Here is a 23,046-nt window from a genome sequence, read left to right as displayed (position 1 = left end):
AGTTTCTCTTTTTGTGTCTGGGGCCGTGTTGAGAAAAAAAAAAAGGTTACGTTGCAAATGCGTGATGTTTCCCTTCAAATGGCAAATGAGGCAAAGCAGCCAGGATGCAGGATTCATTTGTTTTTCTTCCTCTAACTACTTTCTGTAAACCAAAAGACCTTGCAACCAGTGAGAGGCCAGTCAAGGAAGGTCTTGATTTACATAAGGGGGTTGATAATGCCATTTTTGAAAAACCTACACTCCTCTCTTTAAAAATTCCCATATTCTTGGCACTGAAGTAGCACTCTCAGCACTGAAAATTCCTACACAGCCCTGGTGATTCTGAAATGGAGCAGGTCCTTGCCCCGCATGTCCTCCGCCTGCCTTTTGTCTGTGAAAAAAACTTTAGCCAAAGAATAAGTTTAATCAGAGAAGTGAGAAAAATGCAGAAGCAAAGAAAAACAGGACAAAACACTAAGAGTTTAGTCGGTAAGCAAAGTCAAGGACCTAAATAGGTAATATTCTGAGCCATACCCTGTGAGCTGTCTTACAGATACTGAACCTCCACCAGGTAAAAGAAGTTAACTACATGGTGACTAGACTGTAGCCACGACATAGGCTACCACAATTCTGAGGACTGGCCTCAAGGAAATGGGAACAAACCGACCCAGAAACTGTACTTAAAACAATCAAGATGACGCTGGTCAGACCACCGATGACCAGTTTCAAGATGACTGTCAGGGCTGACGGTGCTGTTTCTACATACAGGCCCCTCCCTCCGTCTATAAAAGCTCTTGTGGGCTGATTGTCGGGGGGCGGGGCGGGGGAAAGGGGGAGTTGGCCTTTGGACAGGCGTCCGCCCTCCCCCCACCCCCGGTTGCCAGTATCCAAAATAAAGCAAACTTTCCTTTCCACCAACCTGGCCTCTTTATTGGCTTTTGAGTGGTGAGCAGCCGGACCCCACTTTCGGTTACAATTGGAGCCTCAAGTGAAAACATTATCACAACTTCCCACAGAGGGAAGTGAAGAAGCTTTTATTGCTGCTAAGTACAAATGTGACAAATAATTAAGAACTGAAGAATATTCTTATAGGATAATCAGGCGCTTGTAGTTATTTCTTGGCATGTTTGCCTTGGAATTCTAATCACTAACAACAGTACAGATTCTCAGAGAAAAGATTCTCTGCCTGTGAAAACCCCTAGGCAAGACAACTGGAAATGCTTATTGCAAAGAAAAGCAAAAGTACAGCAAGATATATTTGTAGCATGTGAGAGGAATGCATAGGTGAGCATTGGAATGTTCTTTTGGTATTGGTCCTGAGGAGTAACTGTTTTAGGAGGATTTAACCAAGTCAACTTTGAAAGCATCTTGTCTTCATGTGAAGGGTTAATCACGCTTAATAGGAGGAATCAATGTTCAATTCTGCTCTTTGGTATAAGTTTTATTCACAAATAAGTAACTGATTTCCGGACCTCCAAAACCAAACTCTAGTTAATGAGAGAAAGTGAAATCCCTGACTCAACAAACAGACTAATTTAGGGGACTAGCGCAATTATTCTGTCTTTGTTTAACTGTAGATTTCAGGTGGCATGCATTCACCTCACTTTCTGCCTCTCACATCTACATTTAAGGACCCATGTGATTTCATTGGGCCCACTGGAATCACATCATCATCATCTTCTCCTCTTAAGGTCAGCTGATTAGCAACCTTAATTCCCTTTTGCCATGTAACATAACATATTCACAAGTTTTGGGAGTTAGGACATGACTTGGCAGGTCCTTATTCTGCCTACCACTCCTTAGGTGTCATATTTTTCTCTGTATTTCTCATAGTGACAAGAATAGGTCTAACTATGTTTGTGTTTTGGTTGATTCTTGAACTAATAGAATAAAGGTTCTCAAAGGGTGGTCTAAGGAGATTTGGTGGTCTTTGACTTTCAGGTATATTGCAAGTTGTATTAAAATTCAAGTCTGAAAAACATGTAGCTAAAAAACCCCCAACAAGTAGTTTTCATTGCCCATACAAGTTTATATTATTTTAAGAAAAGAAAGAAAAGAAATTTTATGACACTCTTCTGCAGAAACAAAGGAGTAAGCCAAGAAAGAAGACATAGGGTCTGGGAAACAGGGGAGGCAATACAGGGCAGGGGAGAAGACTGTTCTCAACATCTAGCAGGACTGGACACAACCAAGCCAAATGGGAGCTGGAGAATGTGGGACTCCATCAGGATGTCTGTAAAATGATCAAAATGGAACAGCTAGATTACTTGGTGTGTCTCATGTACTGGAAGGATATTTACACTTCTTTCAGAGAGTTTGGGGATGAATCACAGAAAATTAAGCAAATAAAAATATGAGGCAATTGTTGTACCATAAAGAAAATGTATTTCTAGAATACTATGTAGCTTAGCTGTGAATAATATTAACAAAACGATGAACACTGAATTAAATGAAATACTGATTAAATTGATATTGAATATTGATAAAATGAAAATTATAAGTACATAGGAGAATGAAGAGAAGATGGAGAAGTACATAGGAGAATGAGGAGAATATGTGGATAAGAATTAAATTCTCATCTTCCATAGTAGGAAGTCAGATAAAATCTAAAACTGAAAAAAAAAATCAAGAAATAGTAGCCTAAGAATACTATTTAGAAATAAGGATAAGCAGCTAAAAGAAGAGATATTACTAGTAGGGAAGTTTGGGGCAGAGTCCTTGTATTATTAATTTGACTGTTTAAACTACATATGTGCATTAATTAATTAATTAAAAATTAAAATTAAGACAAACTGTAACCACATTTTGAAAAAGAAAAATGGAGGGATTATTTATAAAGGCAAAATTCTTTTACATGTTGCCCTCTCTCTCTCTCTGTCTCTTTCTCTCTTTCTCTTTGTCTCTTTTGCCTGTGGCAAGCAGTCCACAGGAACTTTTATTCTAAACAGAGTGATGTTTATTTTATTCCTTGATTCTAAAAACTGAAAGACTTCAGTATGATTTAGCCGATTAACAAACCAACGTGGCAGGCCAGGTAAGGGTCATCAGGTGGTACCTGCACAAAGTGATCAGGAAGAACCGTACTAGGAATAGCAGGGCATTGCAGGGAAAATGTCTAATGGAGATGAGAGGGTATTGTTAAGGAAACAATCTGGCTTATGTTTCTGTCAAACTGAATTATTCCCGGTTGCCTAAGTGTGCCATGTTTTCTTTCCAGTTGGTTCTTCATATACTTTTATAAACCAAACATAATTAGTCTCATCATTACTGATATTACCTTGGATATCAGAAGACGCTGAGCTACCTATGCCTGCATTATTAACCCTTTTACCTTATTTGTGGGAGGCTGTCCATGCTTGCTTGGTCGGATTTTAAATAACTCTCAGAATGATATATCCAGAGGAGACAATTTAGTTGAATTAAGCTTTGGCAAAACCTCTTCCCTCCTTCCTGTTATCTCCCTACCTTCCAGTCTAATTATAATGAGCTTAACTATAACTATAACATGGTTAAGCAATGATTTAAGGGGCAGTGAGACAAGATTTTAAAAGTTAGAACTGTCTCAGGAATTCTAGCAAATACGGTTATCCCAGGTTCTCAATTATGTTTGTTTGTTTTTTAAGTAAAGTTTGTTGGGCAAGATTATCGATTTATAGGTTAGTTTTCTTCTACTTGTTTTTTTGGGTTGAGAGGCGCTAATCTTCATTATACATTTTCCCATTAAGTTGTGCAGTTTGATTAGTCGATCCTAGGAAGAGGTGTTTGGAAGCAGGAGGAACTGGAGCAACCAGCCCAAAGAAGCCAGTCAAAGAATGGCAGGCTGTGGATATAACCAGGCAACAGGGCAGTGTCTCTCCCTGATACTGACGATATCCGATGACAATGGTTCTGTCCTATTACAGTTCACTCGATATTTACTGAGCTTCCCTGTGCCTGCCACTGTTCTAGACGCTGGGGATACAGCTGTGGACGGTGTCATAATTCTGCCCGATCGTATCTTTTTCAGATGCAGCTGTGCAAATTAGGAAGAATACAGTTGAATTTTCTACACCCTAATCAAAACTTAGTCCAGGGGTCTTACCTGGCTTCATTTGACCAAAAACTTCAGAGGAAAGAGCCCTTCCCATGAAATCTGCAGTGTTCCCAGCTTCTGATCCCTCCGGGGGAACAAGGTTTATTTCTGGAGTAGTTTGCTCCAAAGTGTTCTCCCACCCCACCACCTCTCAGATAAAGGACTAAATTCCTTGAAAAGCCACGGCTACCCCGAAGTAGAAATCAGTCCCTAATGATATTACACTCGCACAAATTGAAATGGGGTTAAAAGCTCAGATTGTGGATTCTTAGATTTCTTGCTAAGCTGGAAGCTTTTATGGGCTCACTTTAAATTGAGAGGCAGAGTTTAGATCCTTTTGTTACTTAAGAGACTGAGCAAATTAGCAAGTCCGAGGCAAATCTTTTTTGATTACTGAACTATTACAAATGCCTCCTGGCCAAAGAATAACCTCTCTCCAGAGGGAAATGTTCAGCGGGACCTTTTGCTTAAATTCATAAAATCTGTTAAAGCAAATCTCTCACTTTTCCATTAAGTCGGTAAATTACTTCTAGGGGAAAAGGATAAAATGCCGGCAATAAAATGGCTGGACTATATTAATCATGGGAGGTGGGGCTGCAAAGGTGGAAGAATTGATGCTACATTTATGGTGCAGAGAATTTCAGGCTTTTTCACGTGTTGAACTAAATGTAAATGATGTCACCTTTTCCTCCGCTAGTCAGAGGCAAAGTTATCCGTCCGCAGAGGCTTCACCGAATGTGTTGCGTGGCTGACATTAAAATGACTACAAGGTTATTTCTTTCCATATCTATCCCCTTGGAAAAATTTTCAAGATTTTATTGTAGATGGGAAAAACGCATAATGCTACGAGAAACAAAGCCCTCGCTACATTCTTGCTACTGGATTATTGCCATTCTATCTCAATGCTGATTGAAATCCAAGATTTTGTATCAGTGCCTTAATGAGATGCTGGCAAATATCTTTCTGCCCCACTGGAAATGTAATCTTTCTATTGAACATTTTGTCCCAGTGAATTTCATCTGCAGTAGCATTTTGCATTTGAATCAGGGAGGTCAGTGCTTGATAGCAGACCATGTGGTGGTGGCTCTGTTCACTTTTGGGTGAAATTGAACCCTGAAGGTGTTGAAAGTACAGCAGTGAGTCATTATCCGTAATTATCTCATTGCTTCATCCAAATGATTAAAGTCATAATACCACTGCCCAATTTGTTGTGTTTCTAAAAATCAGACTTTCCTATGAAAATGACTTGCCAATTCCCATGTCCCCAATGCTTTCCAAATATATGAATTAGCATATTGTCTCAATGCATCCTGTATACAGGCATTACATTTACTTAGGGAAACTCATGCATGTCATAACATTTGTCCCTAAAAGGGTCATATTTTTTTACATTTTTCTCAGTTTGTGTGAGTGAAGAAGTAGTCCATGCTGTGAACTTAACCCAAAATTTAAAGTTAAAATATTCTGTCCCTTGTCTAACCATCAGCATTTTCTGAGCCTTTGAAAAGAGTCAATCATCAAGCAAAGTGCTAAATTATACTCTTGTTTTCTAAGGTTGAGATAGCAGAAAAGAGAGTGTCTAGCTAGTGGTTTTTTATACAGACTAGAAGCAGCAGCAAAACACATTTGCAAATATTTGGCTTGGTAGTTAAATAATTTATTCCATATCTGTAAGCAATAAAGCATACCCCTAGAATGCATCTACACACTTATATGCATTTTTTTTTTTTAATTTACTTATTTATTTATTTATTTTTGGCTGTGTTGGGTCTTCGTTCCTGTGCGAGGGCTTTCTCTAGTTGCGGCAAGTGGGGGCCACTCTTCATCACGGTGCACGGGCCTCTCACTATCGTGGCCTCTCTTGTTGGGAGCACAGGCTCCAGACGCGCAGGCTCAGCAGTTGTGGCTCACGGGCCCAGTTGCTCCGCAGCATGTGGGATCTTCCCAGACCAGGGCTCGAACCCGTGTCCGCTGCATTGGCAGGCAGACTCTCAACCACTGCACCACCAGGGAAGCCCTATATGCATATTTTTAAAGTAAATGTGTGCTACCAAGATATAAAAACTTGCCTTTCATGCTGTGCTAATATGGAAAGACTGAGCATTTAACTGCTATGTGGTCAAGGCTTTTACAAGTAAATTTGCACATCAAAAAGGCCTAGCATATCCTAATTTAAATTCACCTAATTTAAATAGTGACAGCTTATGGTTCTTTGCAATATGATTAATTTAATCAAAAAATGTATATAACTACTAGAGAGATTTGCCTATATTAGTAGACCAAAAAATTGGGTTACAAGCCCAATTATTTAAATTCCAAGTGTAGAAGAGATTCAAGAAAGTAAGCAGCTGGTAACTGCTTTAACTTTTAGCGAAAATAAGACCTAGTACAATTTCCAAGTAGTATATTCATTGTCATCATAATGTAACCTTAAGTGTGGAAAAAGGAAGTGAAAATTTTGTATGAATCTGTTAAGTATAGAAAGAGGAAGTGAAAATTTTGGTATGATGACTTAATAATAGACCAATAAAATTTTCTCTGAGTAGAGAATATAATTCATAAAAATATTTAAATGTGCCTCAAATTTTTGTGATACATATTTAAAAACTTAACATTGTACAAACACTTTGAAGTACTGATGAACGTAGTGGCAGGGCAGGAATAAAGACACAGACTTAGAGAACATACTTGAGGACACGGGGAGGGGGAAGGGTAAGCTGGGACGAAGTGAGAGAGTGGCATGGACATATATACACTACCAAATGTAAAATAGTTAGTGGGAAGCAGCAGCATAGCACAGGGAGATCAACTCGGTGCTTTGTGATGACCTAGAGGGGTGGGATAGGGAGGGTGGGAGGGAGGCTCAAGAGGGAGGAGATATGGGGATATATGTATACATATAGCTGATTCGCTCTGTTGTACAACAGAAACTAACACAGTATTGGGAAACAATTATAATCCAATAAACATCTATTTAAAAAAAAAAAGAAATTATACTAAGGAAATTAGGAGTTTAATAAGGATGCTTAAAGGAGTTTAGTTACAATTATCATAGTGCTGTTAATTATAACAAAAATAGCATTGGAAGAGTCTAAAAATCCTATACTGATGATTTGATTGTGCACATTATTTCCAGTATAGAACATGGATTCTATATAATGGAATAGCATGTAGCTATTAAAATTATGTTGCAGAAATATAATTATAGAAATGTTTTTTTTTGATATGGAAATATATTTGCAATATTATGCTGTGTAAAAAAAACAAAAGTTCAGTTTATACAATAGTACGTAAGTATGATCCCATGAATATATGTATAGGTGTGTGTGTTTGTATTCAGGAACAGTTGTCACCAAAATATTAAGACTGGTGGTCTCTGAGTGGTAGGGTATGTGTGATTTTTATTTTCATTTTGCTTTTCTATTTTTGATTTGCAGAATTTAAAAATTTAAAATATAACAGGAATGGATTGCTCCACAGTGCCAGAAGTGTTATTCTAGCTAGGATTCAATCTGGCTTTGCCATTATTCTCTTAAAACTGAGGGAATCCAATCTAAGTAACCTTCCAACCCCCTCTCTTCTCTTAGGATTATAAAAGAACCCCCAGGAAATTGAAGAGCCTGTGCTCTTCAGTTCATTGTGGTTGGCACTTCTGATACTCCTCACCAAGGGAGCAGCTCCCTCTGAAGGTGAGTGGCTCTACTGGTGGTCACGTGCTTCCTGCTCAGTGTGGCCACAGGGGCCTTCATCGGGGTTTAGGGCTCAGTTCCCAGGCACCCATTCAGCCTTTTAACTTCATGGTGGTGCTGGTGGGGACTTGGGAGGGGCTGGTCTTTCCTTCCCTCCCTCAATTTAACAGTATTCAACAAACAGTAACAAAAATAAAAGGAATTCTTTTAAAAAGTAAAATTACCCTGTTATGCCATTTATTTTCAAAAATGTGCTTAATGCCTTTATTTTGAAGATAATGGCATTTAAATCTTAATTTTAAATTTATAAGAACAACAACAACTAACTATTCTTAATATTTTCAGGTGATGAATGATACCAGTGAAGACACAGTTCTTGTCCCCAAGAAACATAATTAAATTAGCCTTTTTTTTTTCCTTTGGAGAAAAATAAAAAGCAGGTCTATGGACAAGAGAGACTTGTTCAGGGCAGGCAGCTACATTTCCCCCTCAGCTTCCACCTCTTCTTCCCATATCCATCTTGCTGCTGATGCAACGTTGGGTGTTCTGATAGTCAGCTAGATCATACAGCATTAGATTGAGATCCTCTTCCAAATGAATGGACAGGATTTAATGCTGGGAGATCTAGTGACTGACCATATACAGCCCCTTGTTAAAAACAGAACAATCTGCCATAGTCTATCGGGGGCTGGCTCTAAAGGATTTGGTTCTGCAAGGTTAGAAGAGGGAAGGAACCAAAAGGTGCTGGCATTGGTAGCACCTACCAGATTTGAAAAGAGCTCATCTGCAGAGATGAGACTGAAGCCCAGACAGCTGACACAGTAAAGACGACCCCAGTGCCTGTTTGTTGAACGTGTGATGGTGACATCTGAGCCCTACCCTTGTCACACAACTGTATTCCTTCAATAAGAGCACAGGTTAATTGGACATAAGACAAATAGTTCATAGTTTTGGTTTTAGAGATTTAGTTGAGATTAACAAACAAGACTCTTAATAATAATGACCTTCCAGAATATAATGGATTGTTTCACAAGCAAGAAGTGATCAATTGTATTCCACCTTCACTCAAGACAGGTTGAGAGCCTGAATTACAGCCTGAGAAAGTTCGATTGCCATTTCAAAGAGCCAGTCATTTAGATATCGATTATCTATGTTTCTCCTTAGTGTTACAATGTACTCTTTATTTTGCACTTACAGTACATCAGGTTCTGTGCTAAACATTTCACATGCTTTTTTCTCCACTAAATTTGTACAGTAACTCTGTATAGTAGGTATTACATACCCCAATATACAGGTGAAAGAACTGATGTTTAAAGATTTTAATTCTTTTTCAAGTTTACATAGAACAAGTAGGAAACATGTTTGCCTGATTTCAAAGCCTTACCCTTAACTGCTGCTTTTCAAACATTTAGGACGCTTTTGGCTGCAAGTAACAGAAAAACCCCAACTCAAGTTGCCTTAAGGAAAATGCTATAACTAACATAACCAAAGGTCCAGAGGGAATGTGGACTCAGGGCAGTGTGTCAGGGCCCAGGCCCTCTTCACAGAGCTTCCCTTGACTCTGCCCTCACTCCAGCCCACCCCCTCCAACCCCCTATGTTTTGGCTTCATCCTCAGGCTGATACCAAGAGGGCTCATCAGTTCCAGGCATCATATCCAGGCAAAACAACATCCAGAGGAAGAAAGGGACTATGCATTTCTTGTCTCTCCTTTAAGAATAAGAATGAGAAGACCTTTCCTGGAAAGCTCCCCAACCCCCAGAAGACTTTCTCCCACATCTATTTTGCCAGAAATAGATCATATACATTCTTAATCAACTTACCGACAAAAGGAATATGATTACTGTGACTGGCTTAGATCAATCACCTGGGGTGAAACAGATTCTGATGATTTGGGAACTTGGACCACTCTATTGTTATTAATTAATTGTAATGCTCAGAGCCACATTTTAGGTTTACCACTAGCAGCGTCATGAACTTTGGACATTAACATTACCTTGAGCTTTATCTTATTTTCTACCTCAGTTTTTTCATATTCTTACTTTTCAATATATTGAAATATGTGTTTAATTGTAAGTGACCTCAAATCCTTTTTAGAATGAGGTGGAGTAAAAATAATAATGACTAAGTAGCTATTTAGATACTTAAATTTTAAAATAGTGTTGGTTTTATTGCTAACCTGCTTTATTATCTGTGAACTTCTTATGAAGGAACAGGGCTAGTATAAATTTTGTGCATATTTATGACATTTTGGGTTATTCTGCAAGGCCAGGTTATATTTTTAAGAGGAACTCCTTGACAGTGATCATTGTTAAACCTATGATTTGAGTGATGAGAGAGATTATTGGATTTCCTCTAGAGGTCTTTGCATATAAAAAAATTAAGACTCTAACTACCCGTGTGATTGAAGCAGTTTTGCTGGATGAAGAGGGCTTGATCAGTCAATTATTTATTCAAAACCCATCTCTTATTTTTCTAGACACTGAGCAGACTGGAAAAGTATGAGGTTCAGATTCTGCCCCAAAGGAGTTTACCAACTAGATGGAGAGGCAACTGCTCCTACACAAAATAATCAGATAAAAGTCACAGACACTGCATGGTTCAGGCAACTGTGGGATGAACTCTCAGTTTTCCCATCTACAGTGAAAGAAGGTTGGGCTGCCCACACAACTTCTTGGTTCTGACAGTGCTTTAACCTTCTGTAATCCTGTGATGCTTCTAATGCTATGACTCTGTCTCTATTTACTCTTCTTTCCTTATCTCCATACTGAGATTTAATAAGGTTAAAAGATGGGCCTAAAACAACACAAAGTCTAGAATCAAGGCAAACCCTGATAGATCAGGACACTCAATTGATAGATTTTGTGGGTCCCTTTGTTAGGTGGAAACAAAATCACAGCAAAAGAATTTTATGTCTGGTTGGAATTTATTCAAAACAGAAGAGAACTTCCAAGACAAATTGTGAGGTCTTCTCCTAAGTCCTTAGTATCTACAACTAACAAATGAGGCCTCAGGATGGTCAGCATTAGGTGCTGAGAGATCCCGATTTACCAAAGGAAGATTCAAATATGTTCATTGTGCCATATGTACTTATGAAAGAAAGCACCTGGCACATAGTAGGTGATTAATAAATATTTATTGATGTAATTAAATAAATTGAGTGAGTGAATGAACCAATGAGTGTATAAATGAATGAATAATTTTTATCAAAGTGTTTCAGGCTGATAAAGAAGATGTGGTACATATATACAATGGAATATTACTCAGCCATAAAAAAGAACAAAATAATGTCATTTGCAGCAACATAGATGGACCTAGAGATTGTCATACTGAGTGAAGTCAGACAGAGAAAGATAAATATCATATGATATCACTTATATGTGGAATCTAAAAAATAGTAAAAATGAACCTATTTACAAAACATAGACTCACAGACATAGAAAACCACCTTATGGTTACCAAAAGGGAAAGGGGTGGGGGAAGGATGAACTAGGAGTTTGGGATTAACAGATATAAAATACTATATATAAAATAGATAAACAACAGGAACGTACTGTATAGCACATGGAATTATATTTAATATCTTATAATAACCTATAATGGAAAAGAATCTGAAAAAGAATAGATATATATGTATAACTGAATCATTTTGCTTGTACACCAGAAACTAACAGAACATTTTAAAAAATTGAGCTCTAGTTGATTTACAAAGTGTTTCAGGCGGGGTTTCCTGTTAAGCAGAATCAAGAGACAGAGAGGGAGGCGAGGGAAGAGGAGGAGGAGAACGACCAGGCAGAGAAGGTAAGCTCTGGTGCAGCCTGAATGAAGCCTTCTTCTGACTACAGTGGAACTGGAGTGGTCTTACAGAGTCATTCCAAGTCGGGCCAAGAAGGCCTGGCCTTTATACTCTGATCAGTTTTGGATGTGGGCCGCCCATAGAAGGCAGCCCTGGACGAGGCAGTTCCTCAAAGAGACAATTTCCAAAGAGAGTTGATAGCAGAGACTGCCTTCTGAGACTCCTACCAGTAGTTGGGGGAATAAGTCTGCAGCAGATTGAACAGTAGCCCCGAAATGATATGTGTCCACATCCTAACTGCCAGAACCTGTGAATGTGACCTCATTCGGAAAGAGCATCACTGCAGATGTAATCAAGTTAAAGATCTCAAGATGAGACCATCCTGGATTACCTGGGTGGTCCCTAAATCCAATGACATGTGTCTTTGTAAGAGACAGAAGAGGAGAAGACCCAGAGACACAGGGGAAATGTCCATAAGACAGAGGCATAGATTGGAAAGCCAAGGAGTGCCTGGAGCCACCGGAAGCTGGAAGAAACAAGGAGAGATTCTACCCTAGGGCCTTCAGAGGGAGTGAGGTCCTGCTGACAACTTGATTTCACACATCTAGCCCCCAGAACTGGGAGAAACTAAGTTTCTGTTGTTTTAAACGACTTGGTTTGTGACAATTTTTCTTGCAGCACCCCTAGAAACTAATACAAAGTCCTTCTTCCTGAATGGGGATCTGGGTAACTCATCACAATGTCTACCAATACTAGGATTGAGAAAGAGGGGGTTTCTGGTTAAACCCATGAAAACTCAGAAACCTGTTTTTGAATATTCCAATTCAGTTAAGGTTTTTTGAGGAGGGACTGCTCACGAGAAGTGACACAAATCAGACATTAGTAATCTTAACAATCACCATACATGACCACAGAATTAATCCAGATTCCAAGGTTGGTGTATGTTCTCAGTATAAAATGACCTAATTAACTGGTAGGACCCCTGTAGAATTCCCACAGAGGCAGGCTTGTTGGTATTCTTTCAGAGACACCTACTTTACTTACTTTATATTCTTACCTAGAAATGACATTTTTGCTATATCTTATTTCCAAAAAAGAATTATAATATTTCTTATTCTAATGTGGTAGCTGTGCGTTTATAGACTTTCTCCAAAATAATTCCAAATTATATACATTATGTGACTATAATTGCTTATAAACTGTGTGTGCTATAATTTAATTATATTTTGAATAAAAAATTTGCATTTTGTAAGAGAATTTGGTATTTAGCTACTAAGTCACTAAAAGAAAAGAGATCAAATTGATATGGAGGGTTTAAAAATATTTACATTTCAACTAAAATAAAGGAAAAAAAGTCCTGGATTTTTCTTACAGAGAATTAATCTTTATGATTCAGAAATAATGTTCCATCAAGAAAATTGCATGTGTGCTATTTGAAAGGAGAGGAGAGGATATATATCTATGAAATATAAAGCACAGAACTGAAGGTTTATAGAAAAACCTGGAAAATCATCATAGTTTATTTTTGAAAAGGCTCTTGCCCCCCATGAAATTTTGATGTGTTCTTTACATAGCTGAATTGTTTCCCTTCATTTTGAAAGTCACAAGGCAGAGAGGTCTAGAATTACCATGTTATGAATGTGACTGAATTGGTTTCAAAAATATTTCAAAATAGGTAGTTATCAACAGAGGATTGAAATTCTCATTTAACAATCAGTATTATTTTAAATGACTGCAAGATTTTTTTTCACATCTAGGCAGTACTAATTAGTCACACTGAACACAAAGAAATGTTATATTTGGAAAAGTTAAAAACATCAGTTAAAAACCATCCTGATACTTGGGCTTCAACCCAATTTTCTTGGTGCTTTTTTTTTTTTTTTAATTTTATATTTTAGGCCACACCATTTGGCATGTGGGATCTTAGTTCCCTGACCAGGGATCAAACCTGTGCCCCCTACAGTGGAAGCACGGAGTCTTAACCACTGGACCACCAGGGAAGCCCCTCCTTGGTGCTTTTAAGTCAAAGAAGCTCTTTAAGGAATAAGAAAATGACTATAGCAGGAGGGAACAAATAAAGAGAGAGAAGGAAGACTGAGGAGATGAGATGAGAAGAATCAAATTAAAAAGCTCAAGGACAAATGGGACAAGCATTTAAGAAAGAGATTTCCAGTCTTAAACTCTTCTAGAGAATAGAAAAATAGAGAACACTATTTAACTCATTTTATGAAGCTAGTATACCCTTGATACCAAAACCAGACAAGCGCAGCATAAGAAAGAAAATTTAGAGTGCAATTTTTCTCATAAACATAGATGTACAAATCATAGGTAAAATACTGGCAGCCTAAATCCAGCAAGGTGTGAAAAAGATAATAAACCATGATGAGGTTAGGTTTATTTCAGGAAATAATAGTTTAACGTAGTTTTGTTATCATTACCATATTAACAAAACAAAGAAGAAAATCACGTGAACATTTCAATCCATGTAGAAAAAAGGTTTGATATATGGCAAGAAGAATTCATGATTTTTAACAATGCTTAGCAAACCAGGAGCAGGAAGGAACTTTCACTCTGAGGAAAGGTATCTACCAATTATATAGAGTGAACATTAAATGTGAAATGTTAAAGTTATTCTCTTTAAAGTCAAGAATAAGACAGGGATGCCCACTATTATTAGTACTTCCAGTTCAATATTGTACTGGAGGTACATTGGGGGAGGAAGGGAGAAAAAGAAATTAAATTGTCAATATTTTCAAGGGATATAATTGTCTACATAGAAAATCTGAAAGAACATACAGATAAGTTATTAAAAATCCAGACCCCACCCCGAAGTCAGTACATTTCTAGAATCCAGAGACAGAAACTGTATTTCTAAAAATGTTTATCATTTAAAATATTGCAAAAAAATAAGATACCTAGAAATAAATCAAACAAAAAATATGCAGGATTTGTATAGAGAAAATTATAAAAGTTAATTGAAAGACATTAAAGATGATGTACATATATGGAGAAATACGTTCTGTTTATAGATCAGAAGACTCAAATTTATAAAATGTTTACAAAGTTAGATGAATAGATTAAAGAAGAAAAACTATATTTTCACATTGAGAGATGGGAAAAAAAATCAATAAAATTCAGCAGCTCTTTGTAATTTAATAAACCTCTCACCAAAGTAGGAATAGAAGGAAACTTCATCAACACATAGCAAACCCTATACTCAATAGTGAAATAATAGCATTCTCTGTAAATTGAGAACAAATCAATGATGTCACCACTCTGTTCCACATTGTACTGGAGGATCTAGACAATAATAAGATATGAAAAGGTAGTAAGTTACAGACACGTTACTGAATGAATAAGAGAGTTTACTAGCGTCGTTTTATACAAGATAAATATAAAAACTGAATTTTTACTTCTATATATCAGTAGCAAAGAGCAAGAAGCTTAAGAAGAACAAAAAATGTAGATAACCCAAGAATTAACCTAACAATATAAGTGCAAGATTTTAATAGACAAAATTATGAAACTCAATAGAAAGATATTAAAGAAGACAAGTAAAAAGAAGAGAACTATGATAATCATAGGAAGAGAGAATTAGTACCACAATGGTATAAATTTTCTCCAAATTGATCTAAAAATTCAATGTAATTCCAACTAAAATCCCAATAGAACTGTCAGTAGAACTTGGTGAGTTTGTTCTAAAAGCATATACAGAACAGCAAAGGTCAAGAATAGCTAAGACACTCTTGAAGAATAACAAAGTGAGGAGACCTGCTCTACCCAGATATCAAAACTTAATATAAAGCTGTAGTAATTAAGCCATATGATATTGGTGTAGGGGTAAACAGGATGGAGACCCCAGAAGCAGACCCACATATATGTGGAAACTTGCTCTAGCACAGAGCTGGTATTGCAGACCACTCAGGAAAGGAGCATTAGTCAATTGACAGTACTGGAAAATTGGATATCCATATGGAAAACAAATTGAAATTGGATTCCATACCCCACACCATACCCCATGTCTCAATTTCAATTTGGATTAAAGATTCAAATGTAAAAGGCAAACTTGAAAAGTTTTAGAAAAAATTATGGGAGAATATTTTATTACCTCAATTTTCTTAAACAAGGTACGCAAAGTTCTAACAGAGAAGTTTGATGAATTTTATTATATAAATATTAAGAACTCTTGATCGTCAAAGACCACCATCAAGAAAATAAAGACAAGTCGTAATCTGGAAGAAAATGTTTGCAATACACATCATGAACAAATTATTGGCATCAAAAACATATAAAAGTTTATAAATCAATATAAAAAGAAAAAAACCCAATAGAAAAATGAACAGAAAGCATGAACAGGCATTTCACAAACAGGAAATACAAATGTCCAATAAATGTATTAAAGGTTGCTTAACCTTATTAGTAATCAGGGAAACGCAAATTAAGATCACAAGGAGATATCATTTTACATCCACCATATTGGCAAATATTTAAAAGTTTGAAACTACCAAATGCTGGTAAGGATATGAAGCAGTAAGAACTCTCACATACTACTGGTGGGAATACAAATTGATATAGCTACTTTGGAAAACAGTGTACCATTATCTAATAAAGCTAAAGATGGGCATACTCTGTGATTCCAGCCTTTCTCTCCATATGTCCTCAACAAAAATACATTCATATGTTTTTTTGGGGGGCCGCGCCGAGCGGCATGTGGGATTTTAGTTCCTGACCAGAGATCGAACCTGTGCCCCCTGCAGTGGAAGCGCAGAGTCTTTACCACTGAACCGCCAGGGAAGTCCCTATATTCATATGTTGATCAAAACATAGCTATTCATAATATCCAAGAATTGGAAACAACTCAAATGTCTCCCAACAAAAGGATGGATACAAAATGATGGTATGTTCATACTACAGACTCCCATGGAATGGTGAAAATGAACTATGGCTGCTCAGATCAAGAGCTGAATCTTATAGACATGACACTGAGAGGAAAAGCAAGCTGCAGAAGTATAAAGTATATTACAGGAAACCCAAAAACATGCACAACTAAACCACATATTGTTGGCACGGTAACCATATGTAATAAAAAATAAAGTTAAAACAAGAGAATCATAAACACAGTTTCAGGATAGTGGTTATCTGAGAATGAAGGTGGGGCTAGGGAGAGGCAAACAATGGACAAATGTGAGTACATGAGATTTCATTTTTTAAAAAATTTACTTAGATAAAATATACATATATTTTTAGTTTATAAAATATTTCAGACAGAGGACGCCAACACCACCTTAGCAATACTCCTAGAGCTAAAATAATTCTGACTTTAACAAATGGGACAACTGTGGCCCTAACCTGTGCTTGTTAATCTCAGTCTATGATGTATTGATGTTAAACCTTAATAATCCAAGGAAAAAGGAACAAAAAATCCAGATGTAAGAGGAAGTTAGAAAGTAGAATGATGGGCAGAAAGACACAGGGGAGGAAAGAAAATATTTCCAGGTAGGGCAAGTTTAGAAATATTACTGGTGTTTGAAAAATCTGGTCACTACCTCTTTAACCTACCACTTAGAAACATCACCAATTCACATTCCCTAATGCAGAGAGTAAACACCTGCTTGATGTCTTGTCTCTGGAAGGCTCCAGTTACAAAACACTGACTACCTGGGAGAGCGCTTAGTCTTCTTTCATTAGCACGTTATTTTTTTACTAAGACAATTTTTTTTAGAGCAGTTTTAGGTTCAGGGAGGAAGGTACAGAGATTGAGAGGAAAGTACATAGTCCACCTGCCCCTACACATGCACAGCCTCCCCACTATCAACATCCTTTACCAGAGTGGTATATTTGTTACCACTGATGGACCTACATTGATACAACATTAACGCCCAAAGTCCATAGTTTGCATTAGGGTTCACTCTTGGTGTTGCACATTCTACTGGTCTAGACAAATGTATAATGACATGCATCCAACATTACAGTATTATTCAGAGTATTTTCATTGCCCTAAAAATCCTCTGGGCTTCACCTAATCATCTCTCCCCAATACCTGACAACCACTGATCTTTTTATTGTATTGCATAGTTTTGCCTTTTCAAAAATGTCATATAGTTGGAATCACTCAGTATGTAGCCTTTTCAGATTGGTTTATTTAACTTAGTAATATGCAATTAAGATTCCTCCATGTCTTTTCATGGCTTGAGTGCTCATTTCTTTTTAGTGCTGAACTAATATTCTACTGCCTGGATGAACTTCAGTTTATTTATCCATTCACCACTGAAAGATGTTTTGGTTATTTCCAAGTTTTGGCAATTATGAATAAAGCTGCTATTAACATCCATGTTCAGGTTTCTCTGTGGACATAAGTTTTCAACTCCTTTGGGTAAATACCAAGGAGAGTAATTACTGGACCATATGATAAGAGTGTATTCAGTTTTGTGAGACACCACCAAACTGTCTTCCAAAGTGACTGTACCATTTTGCATTTCCACCAGCAACGAATGAGAGTTCTTGCTACTCCACATCATTGAGAGCATTTGGTGTTGTCTGTGTTGGGTATTTTGGCCATTCTAATAGCTGTGTAGTGGTAGCTCGTTGTTTTAATTTTCACTTCCCTAATGACATCTAATATGAAGCATCTTTTCATATGCTTGTTTGTCACCTGTATATTTTTTTGGTGAGGGGTCTATTAGGGTCTTTGGCCCACATTTTAATCGGGTTGTTTTCTTATTATTGAGTTACAAGAGTTCTTTGTATACTTTGGATAACAGTCCTTTGCTAGATATGGCTTTTGCAAATATTTCCTCCCAGCCTGTGGTTTGTTTTCTCAATCTCTTGACATTGTCTTTCACAGAGCAGAAATTTTTTATTTTAATGAAGTCCACTTTATCAATTATTTCTTTCATGGATTGTGTGCCTTTGATGTTATATCTAAAATGTCTTTGCTAAGCTTCCAGGTTGGTGAACACATGGAAATTCCAGGACAGTGGTGCATCCAGAGAGGGCATGGAAGTTCCTTGCCCCTTCCCACATACCCACCTACCTTGCCCTATTCATCTCTTCCACCTGACTGTCTCTGAGTTATGTTTTTGCATAATAAACTGGTAATATAGAGGCCCCAGGACATGAGGGAAAGATATGAGCTCTGAGACCAGTTTTTTGTTTTGTTTTTTTTAATGGAGCATCTGGACTTTTTTGTTTGTTTTGTGTTGTTTTAATTGAAGAATAGTTAATGAGACCAGACAGTCTTGGGCTTTGATCATGTCTCCCCTCTTCACAGCACTGAGGCTTTGGGAAGTTCACTTATGTTGATTTTTGAATGTTGAAGCAACCTTACATACCTGGGCCACTGGCACATTTTAATACTGATTAGTTAATTACATTAGTTAGTCGAGATGTTGGACCTGGAGAAGATGAAAGTTAGGGTCAGTAAACTAGGGAAGTAGTGCAGCAGGGAAGGAAGAAAGTCGAGGAGGATGGGTGTGGAAACTCCAGGTTGGGGAAGGAAGAGGTATGATGAGAGAGCAGAGGAGAGGGTGCCTGGAAATCCAGCCCCAGATAAGGAACGGGTGGTTTTGTCCAAGATCAAACCCAAACCTGAAAAAAAAAGAAGAAGGAGAAGGAAAACAGATCATCACTACATCAACACACACTCCATTAACTCTGTGCTTCCATTATGGATTTTGTTGTAAAATGGTAATAGAAATCTAATATCTACCAAAGGTTGGATCATAAGATTCCCTTATATGTGGTATGATTTTGGAAGGTTGGTGATGGTCCCAAATCTTGGCTAAAAGTATCTCCATAATCCCCATACTAGATATCTGAAATTCTGCTACAGGATATCTTCATGAAGGATGTCTTCTCCCTCTGCCAAGGAAAATGGCAGATACTCTTTTTTTTTTGGAAGCTCTTTTCCTTTGAAGACAGAAAGTTTTATGGGCTGCCCTGTGGAATATAGCCTGCAAATTGAGTCCAACATAAACTTTGAGGGGACAAGTTATAATACCATGAAGCTTAGTGAGAGAAATATAGTGGCAATTTTTCAACATGCAGATCCTCTCTTCTAAGGAGAAACCAGCACAAATGGAACCAAACCCACAGGAGGAAAGCAGCTAACTCCTTGCCACCACACGACCACTGCTGTCCCTGATCTGCCTTTTGTCTCCAAGTCCCTTGGCAGACAAAATCCACTAGACATTTAGTTTGTCGGATTAAAGATTTGTCCCATCCAGCAAAACTCTTTTTAGAGATATCTGTTGAAAGATTAACATGTTAAGAGAAAATCTACTATTGACATCTTGGTGAGGATGAGTTGATGGATTCTTTCTTTCTTGAAAGCTATCCAAGAGCAGGGCACAGAGTGAATGGGAATGTAGTTGGGGAGCACAGAAAAGAAAGGAATCAGTTTTGAGTACAGGGCAAGGTCCAAGAGGGGAGGTCTTATATAATGCCAGGAGGCAGGGTTTTGGCATCAGGGAGGAGAATAATGACAAAGAGAGACTGGGAGAGGGCCACCCAAAGGACTTGTTGAGAGGACCTGAAGACAAAGCCATATGTCTTGGTGCATTACTACCTTAGTCCCATGGACATAAGGCCTTTTGCTCAATGATCTGTGTGGTCTCTTGAATCTTGCTAAATAATTTCACATATGCTTTTCTACATAAAGCAAAGAAGTATGGAGGAATACGCACAAAGTATAAATGTTGATATACATTGGTTATGTCTAGGGAATTTTTATGTTCTCCACTGTTTATTTCTTCATGGTCGAATTTCTACAGTGACTACAGTCATCACTTCTTAGGAAGCTGCTTAACTCCCCCAAATTTCTCCTTTTCTAAGAATAGCCCCAATATGTAGAGGAAAGTACCTGGAGATTTTGACTGCGTCATACAACACTGTCTCTCTTCCACTGCTGATGGATCCAGGGGTGAAAATTAAATTAAGCTCTCTTTCCTTAATTATCTGTTAGGAGTATCTGGGCTACAAATAACAAAAAAAACCCAAATTCACTGCTTTAAATATGAAGGGCAATTATTATCCCATATAACAAGATATTCAGGGCTTCCCTGGTGGCGCTGTCGTTAAGAATCCACCTGTCAATGCAGGGGACACAGGTTCGAGCCCTGGTCTGGGAAGATCCTACATGCCTCAGAGCAACTAAGCCCGTGCACCACAACTATTGAGCCTGCGTTCTAGAGCCCATGAGCCACAACTACTGAGCCCACGTGCCACAACTACTGAAGTCCACGCACCTAGAGCCCATGCTCCACAACAAGAGAAGCCACCACAATGAGAAGTCCATGCACTGAAACAAAGAGTAGCGCCCGCTCACCACAACTAGAGAAAGCCTGCACAGAGCAACGAAGACCCAATGCAGCCAAAAATAAATAAATAAATTTATTTTTAAAAAAAAGATATTCAGAGGTAAGGTACTACATAATGACATCAAGGAGGTATAAACATTCCACAATGACATCAAAGACCCAAGTTCCTTCCCATCTTCAGTTTGGACATGGTTATATTCTCTTTGATTTTGGTTAGCATTCCTCATGGCTGCAAAATAGCCACTATAGCTTCAGGCATCACATGCAGACATGACAACATCCAGTCCAGTATAAGAAAATAAATGATTATTTCTTCTGTTTCTTCTTTCCAAAGCCATTCAGCAGACCTCCTCTCACATATCACTGGCCAGAACTGTGCTCTGTGCCCACCCATAAACCAATCACTGACAACCAGCAAGGGATTATTATGACTGGTATGGACAAATCAGGATTTACTCTTGAGTCAGGCTGGGAAGAGGGGGACAGCCAAGTAAAATTAGACTCTGCCATTATAGAAGAATTATTTTGCAGCCAGTGCTCTAAAGACAATGTCCACAAGTATTTGCTGTTGAATCCCTGGAGTACCCCTGCTTCTTACATTGCCCAGGTTTCATTGTTAGCTCTTCCTTGAAATCCAGAAACATCCTTGGAATATCTCTAAGAGATTCATTCTCTCTATTGCTTAAGTTAATTCATGTTGATTTCTGCTCTTTGCAATCAAAAGCACCTTACCTCGTTCACTAAGCATTTTACAAATCAGGCATATAAAACAAAAAGCAATACTTTGTAAACAGACAAAACAAATACAGAAACAAAAACTTTTATTCAGTTATAGGTTATCATATAACATAGATTTGGGAAGGACCATTTATTATTCCAATGGATAATCTATTGTCTGAACCTAAAATTGGGCCCATAATTGACAAATCATAGATGCATTTACAAAACAGAATATTTGAAATCATAACGGACTTGGCAAATGGATATATGGTTGCTGTAATTAACCAAGATTGATTGTATACTTCCTAGAATGGTGCTTCTTAAAATTTAGAGTAATAAGAAGCATGGGGATTGTTTTGAAAATGTAGATTTTAGGCCCAATCTCAAGAGATTCTCATTCAATGAACATAAAAGGAAGGCCTAGGAATACAGGAATTTTAAATCAGCACTGACCTGAAATGTCTGGGAACAACGGATGTCTGCACTACTGTTATGTAGATTCACACAAAAGGGTATATACAATTGTATACATGATCCTAGCTTGCAGCTAAAATCCAAAATGTGCTGCAAACCAACTGCTTCTGAGCACCTTTAAATACTATACAATATGGGTCAATCCTAAAATGGTGTGGAACATTTTCCCTCTGAACCACTTCATTAAGTTACCAGCAACTGACCCATTAATAAACCAATAACAGAGAAAATATTCCTATTTTATGTAGGCAAAGCATAAAAATCTTTGGGGGAAACTGGCATCGGAGTTTCCACTTGGCTGCTTTCAAAGTTAATTCACTCATACACATAACTTTAAAGACTGCACACAAAAAAAGGAAAATATTTTTCAAAGGGTTCTTTTAGAATAAATTTTAAAAGTCACCTTTGGGTGTTTTTCCAATTTTCCCAGAAACTCTGGCCCTCAAAAATAAAATCTGGAAATGTAGGTAAATGATTAATATGAATAAAATAAGCCCAGCTTTAATTGTAAAGGAGAATTAAAGTCTAAAACAAGCCTTATTGGGGTGGAACCAAGATGGCAGAGTAGAAGGACATGCTCTCACTCCCTCCTGTGAGAACACCAGAATCACAACTAGCTGCTGGACAATCATCGACAGGAAGACACTGGAACTCACCAAAAAAGATACCCCACATCCAAAGACAAAGGAGAAGGCAAAATGAGATGGTAGGAGGGGCGCAATTACAGTAAAATCAAATGCCATAACTGCTGGGTGGGTGACTCACAGACTGGAGAACACTTATACCACAGAAGTCCACCCACTGGAGTGAAGGTTCTGAGCCCCACATCAGGCTTCCCAACCTGGGGGGCCGGCAACGGGAGGAGGAATTCCTAGAGAATCAGACTTTGAAGGCTAGTGGGATTTGATTGCAGGACTTCAACAGGACTGGGGGAAACAGAGACTCCACTTTTGGAGGGCACACACAAACTAGTGTGTGCATTGGGACCCAGGGGAAGGAG

Source organism: Balaenoptera acutorostrata, chromosome 8 (genome assembly GCF_949987535.1).
Source record: "Balaenoptera acutorostrata chromosome 8, mBalAcu1.1, whole genome shotgun sequence".
NCBI classification, from domain to species: Eukaryota; Metazoa; Chordata; class Mammalia; order Artiodactyla; family Balaenopteridae; genus Balaenoptera; species Balaenoptera acutorostrata.
This window is presented reverse-complemented; position numbering follows the sequence as displayed.